The sequence below is a fragment of the Lipotes vexillifer genome, unplaced genomic scaffold, assembly GCF_000442215.2.
Source record: "Lipotes vexillifer unplaced genomic scaffold, Lipotes_vexillifer_v1.1 scaffold695, whole genome shotgun sequence".
In the NCBI taxonomy this organism is placed as follows: domain Eukaryota; kingdom Metazoa; phylum Chordata; class Mammalia; order Artiodactyla; family Lipotidae; genus Lipotes; species Lipotes vexillifer.
Window position 1 is genome coordinate 1,761,381 of NW_006798057.1, and position 6,410 is coordinate 1,767,790.

Genomic DNA, 6,410 nt, shown 5'->3' on the forward strand with positions numbered 1-6,410 from the left:
TCCATACCATGTAAGTTATTCCATACTATGAGAATGTAAATTGGTGCAGCCATTATGGAAAACAGTATGGAGATTCCTCAAAAAAACTAAAAATAGAGTTGCCATATGATCCAGCAATCCCACTCCTGGGCATATATTTGGAAAAAAACTATAATTCAAAAAGATACAAGCACCCCAATGTTCATTGCAGCACTATTTACAATAACCAAGACATGGAAACAACCTAACTGTCCATCGACAGATGAATGGATAAAGAAAATGTGGTACATATATACAATGAAATATTACTCAGCCGTAAAACAGAATGAAATAATGCCATTTGCAGCAACATGGAAGGACATAGAGATTATCATACTAAATGAAGTAAGTCAGAAAGAGAAAGACAAATACCATATGATATCACTTATATGTGGAATCTAAAATATGACACAAATAAATTATCTACAAAACAGAAACTGACTCACAGACATAGTGAACAGACTTTAGATTGTTGGGGAGGGGTATGGTAGGGAAGGGATGGACTGGGAGTTTGGAGTTAGGGATTAGTAGATGAAAACTATTATATATATGTAATGGATAAACAAGATCCTACTGTATAGCACAGGGAACTGTATTAAATATCCTGTGATAAACCATAATGGAAAAGAATATGAAAGAGAATGTATATATATATATATATATATATATATATATATATATATATATAAACTGAATCACTTTGTTGTACAGCAGAAATTAACACAGCATTGTAAATCAACTATACTTCAATAAAATAAATTTTAAAATAAGTTATTCCATACTAGATATGGAAAAATTCAAAATGCTGCAAATCCTTTTTCTGAAGCTAGCCCAATCCTGCTATCAAAACCTGAGGGAGATGACACACACATACACAAAAAGTACACATTCTTGTATCTTAGCCACAAAAGTTCTAAGAAAAATGCTAATTGCACAACTATTACCATTGCCATTATTACATTATTTATTGTGCAATTGTTATACGTCAGGCACTGGGCTAAGAAGCATCATCTCAGGTAATCCTTGCAGCTTTAAAAGTCCCACGTTATCAATGACAGAACTAAGGCTTAGAAAAAAATAAATTATTCAGGGTTACAAAGCTAACAAGTGGCAGGGTGAGATGTTCCCACAGACTTGTCAAACTCTAAATCTATTAAGTAATAATATCTTAAAATAATCATCCTTGACTCCCAAATAGTGTGTACCCCAGGAATATATAGGAGGTTTCATATTAGGAAACACAAATACACCTAAAGAACAAACAAAAGCTACCAGTATCTCAGAAGCCAAACCCATCCATTTATTTTGTTTGAATATTTATTCATCTTTCTATTGTGTTTTGTTTTCTTTTTATTACATTTACTTTTTTAGACATCTTTATTAGAGTATAATTGCTCTACGATGGTGTGTTAGTTTCTGCTTTATAACAAAGTGAATCAGCCTTACATATACATATATCCCCATATCTCCTCCCTCTTGCATCTCCCTCCCACCCTCCCTATCCCACCCTTCTAGGTGGTGACAAAGCACCGAGCTGATCTCCCTGTGCTACGTGGCTGCTTCCCATTAGCTATGGATTTTACATTTGGTAGTGTATATATGTCCATGTCACTCACTCACTTCATCCCAGCTTACCCTTCCCCCTCCCCATGTTCTCAAATCCATTCTCTACATCTGCGTCTTTATTCCTGTCCTGCCCCTAGTTTCTTCAGAACCATTTTTTGTTTTTTTTAGATTCCATATATATATATATATATATATATATATATATGTTAGCATATGGTGTTTGTTTGTTTCCAACTTACTTCACTCTGTGTGACAGATTCTAGGTCCATCCACCTCACTACAGATAATTCAATTTTGTTTCTTTATATGGCTGAGTAATTAAACGAAAAACAAAAATCAATATACAAACAAGCAAAATCAGTATTCAGGACCCAGTAAACTAAGAAAAATATTGCTCTCTTGACAAAAAATGATAAAAATTCCAGTCATAGTTAAATAATAAATGGAAAAAAAAATTTAACAATTCCTATTAGAGACAGAAACATGACTACAATACCTACCATTTGTTAATTGTTCAATATTTTTGTAACTTCTAGTCAATGTATTAATCCATTAAATGGAGATAATGTTTATCAGGTAGAATGAGACAAAAAACTCTGTCATTTGAAAATAATGTGATAATATACCTAGTAATTCCATGGAAATCACTGACATATTGAGAACTAATGGCATTTTACAAAATGACAGAATAGCTGATAAGTACAGAAAAATCAATAGCTTTCCTATAAGTTATCAATAAGAATCCAGAACCTATTAAACCTATTAATAAAGAAAAGAATATGATTCCACAGCAGTCCAAAACACATTAAATTCTTAGAACCAGCATAAGTAGAAATATATGTAAACTTATGATTAAACCACAGAAACTTACAGAGGAAGGTAAAAGAAGCACTCAATAAATTTTGTATAAAATATATAAATACACATGCATATATTAATATTTCTGTGTCCCTTTGTTCCTGGAAGGTGTATAATGACTGGAAGAGATAGCAATTCCTTCAAATTAGTTTATGTGGTTAGTACAAATTCCAATGAAATGCTCTAAAACTTGTAAAATTATTCTAAGATTAATCTAGAAGAATAAATAGATGAGAATAGTAAGACATACTTGAAAATATGCATTAGTCGAGGTGTACTTACTTTATAATTATATTAAAACATAAAGCTACAATAATTAAAAAAGGAAGTTACTTGGGGATATACTTATGGAATTATTAAAAAAAAAACATTTATGATTCTAAAGTAAATGTTTTTCAGTGTGTGTGTTTGTTTCAACCAACAATATGATAATGAAAGCATTTCAAAGACATGGAAAGTGATCAATGGTTCAATAAATCATCATGTGAAAATCAACTACTTTTTAAAAAAAGTAAGTTAAATATTTGTATTACAGTCATGCATAAAATAATTTTTCCATTAAACTCAGGACAATTATGCAATTATGTTACTTAATCCCACGATGGAGAAGGAATTGCTAAGGTATAAAAGTAATGGGAAAAGTACAGATAGATATCAATATATAAGATTTTTAAACTTCATGTAACCCTAAGGAAAAGCTAAAAAAAAAAAAAAAAAAAAAAAAAAAAATGGGAGGGGCGCAGTGGTTGAGAGTCCGTCTGCCAATGCAGGGGACATGGGTTCGTTCCCCGGTCCAGGAAGATCCCACATGCCTCAGAGCGGCTGGGCCTGTGAGCCATGGCCACCGAGCCTGCGTGTCCGGAGCCTGTGCTCCGCAGCGGGAGAAGCCACAGCAGTGAGAGGCCCACGTACCGCAAAAAAAAAAAAAAAATTGGAAATTAAAAAGACAAAGAGAGGATCGAGGCTCTGTCTATGAGGGGGGAAGAGGGTGGCGTGCGCGCCATTTCTAGTCATTTTCAAAGCTCCTCGCGCTGATTCTTATGGGACCGGCCGCCGGCCCCACCTCTGACCCGCAGCATAATAAAATGGCTAATCAGGTGAATGGTAATGCGGTACAGTTAAAAGAGGAAGAACCAATGGATACTTCCAGTGTAACTCACACAGAACACTACAGGAGACTGATAGAGGCAGGCCTCCTACAGAAGGTGGCAGAAAGACTTGAAATATTTCAGACAGGATTGGTAGCTTATGTCGATCTTGATGAAAGAGCCATTGATGCTCTCAGGGAATTTAATGAAGAAGGAGCTCTGTCTGTACTACAGCAGTTCAAGGAAAGTGACTTATCACATGTTCAGAGCAAAAGTTCATTTTTATGTGGAGTTATGAAGACTTACAGGCAAAGGGAGAAACAGGGGAGCAAGGTACAAGAGTCTACAAAGGGACCCGATGAAGCAAAGATCAAGGCCTTGCTTGAGAGGACTGGTTATACCCTGGATGTAACCACAGGACAGAGGAAGTATGGTGGTCCTCCACCAGACAGTGTGTACTCTGGCATGCAACCTGGAATTGGAACAGAAGTCTTTGTAGGTAAAATACCAAGAGATTTATATGAGGATGAGTTGATGCCCCTTTTTGAAAAGGCTGGTCCCATTTGGGATCTACGTCTTACGATGGATCCACTGTCTGGTCAGAACAGAGGGTATGCATTTATCACCTACTGTGGAAAGGAAGCTGCACAGGAAGCTGTTAAACTGTGTGACAGCTATGAAATTCGCCCTGATAATTTCGCCTTGGAGCGTGCATTTCTGTGGCAAACAACAGGCTTTTTGTTGGATCAATTCCGAAGAATAAGACTAAAGAAAACATTCTGGAAGAATTCAGTAAAGTCACAGAGGGTTTGGTGGACGTTATTCTCTATCATCAACCCGATGACAAAAAGAAGAATTGGGGGTTCTGCTTCCTTGAGTATGAGGATCACAAGTCAGCAGCACAAGCCAGACGCTGGCTGATGAGTGGAAAAGTAAAAGTATGGGGAAATGTAGTTACAGTTGAATGGGCTGACCCTGTGGAAGAACCAGATCCAGAAGTCATGGCTAAGGTGAAAGTTTTATTTGTGAGAAACTTGGCTACTACAGTGACAGAAGAAATATTGGAAAAGTCGTTTTCTGAATTCGGAAAACTTGAAAGAGTGAAGAAGTTGAAAGATTATGCATTTGTTCATTTCGAAGACAGAGGAGCAGCTGTTAAGGCCATGGATGAAATGAATGGCAAAGAAATAAAAGGGGAAAAAATTGAAAGAGTCTTAGCCAAGCCACCAGACAAGAAAAGGAAAGAGCATCAAGCTGCTAGACAAGCCTCCAGAAGCACTGTATTATGAAGATTATTACTATCACTCTCCTCGTATGCCACCTCCAATTAGAGGTCGGGGTCGTGGTGGGGGGACAGGTGGATATGGCTACCCTCCAGATTACTATGGCTATGAAGATTACTATGATGATTACTATGGTTATTATCACGACTATCGTGGAGGCTATGAAGATCCCTACTACGGCTATGATGATGGCTATACAGTAAGAGGAAGAGGAGGAGGAAGGGGAGGGCGAGGTGCTCCACCACCACCAAGGGGGTGGAGAACACCACATCCAAGAGGTAGAGCTTGCTATTCACAAAGGGGGGCACCTTTAGGACAACCAAGAGGCTCTAGGGGTGGCAGAGGGGGTCCTGCACAACAGCAGAGAGGCCGTGGTTCCCGTGGATCTTGGGGCAACCGTGGGGGCAATGTAGAAGGCAAGAGAAAGGCAGATGGGTACAACCAATCTGATTCCAAGCGCCATCAGACCAACAACCAACAGAACTGGGGTTCCCAGCCCATCGCTCAACAGCCACTTCAGCAAGGTGGTGACTATTCTGGTAACTATAGTTACAATAATGACCACCAGGAATTTTATCAGGATACTTATGGGCAACAGTGGAAATAGACAAGTGAGGGCTTGAAAATGATACTGGCAAGATATGACTGGCTCTAGATCTACATCCTTCAAAAAAAAAATTGGCTTATGTTTCATCTTTAAGTAGCAATTTGCTGCCATTTGTATTGGGCTGAAGAAATCACTATTGTGTATGTACGCAAGTCTTTTTATTTTTTCCTCTTTTCATAAATGCTCTTGGATATTTTTGGGCTTGCAGAGTTCCCTTATTCTGGGAGTTACAATGCTTTTATCCTTTCAGGCTTCTTTTTAGCTTCAAAACAAGCTGAGCACACTGTTAAATCATGATTTTGCAGAACCTTTGGTTTTGGACAGCTTCATTTTTTGGATTTGGGATAGATTACCTAGCAGTATGGAGTATGCTGTAAACAAAAATACAAGCTAGTGCTTTGTCTTGGTAGTTTTAAGAAATTAAAGCAAACAAATTTAAGTTTTCTTGTATTGAAAAAAAAAAGACAAAGAATTATTACCATTTATGCTTAAAGACAAAAACCAATGAGTAAGACATTCACCATTCCGTTTAAATATACAAAAGATTTTAACAAAAATTTACATAGGCAAGGCCATAACTCTTCAATATGCAAACATTGAATAAAGATACTTTCACCCTAACAATAAAGAGAAAATTTAAGGGGACTTCCCTGGTGGTCCAGGGCTAAAGAATCTGCCTTACAATGCAGTGGACGGACGTGTGTTGGATCCCCGGTCAGGGAACTAAGATCCCACATGCCATGGAGCAACTAAGCCCATGCGCCACAACTACTGAGCTTCCACACCTTAACTAGAGAGCCTGCGTGCCACAAATACAGGGCTCACATGCCCTGGAGCCTGCGTGCCACAACTAGAGAAGAGAAAACTCGCATGCCACAACTAGAGAGAAGACTGCGTGCCACAATGAAAGATAGCATACGCCTCAACGAAGATCCCGTGTGCTTCAACTAAGACCCAAAGCAACCAAAAATAAATAAATAATAAATAAAT

At 37.7% G+C, this 6,410-nt stretch overlaps 1 pseudogene; it reads left to right on the forward strand.

Annotated features, from left to right (window-relative positions):
* Positions 1–3,527: 3,527 nt before the first annotated feature.
* LOC103081834 (heterogeneous nuclear ribonucleoprotein R pseudogene) lies at positions 3,528–5,420 on the forward strand (annotated as a pseudogene).
* Positions 5,421–6,410: the final 990 nt, after the last annotated feature.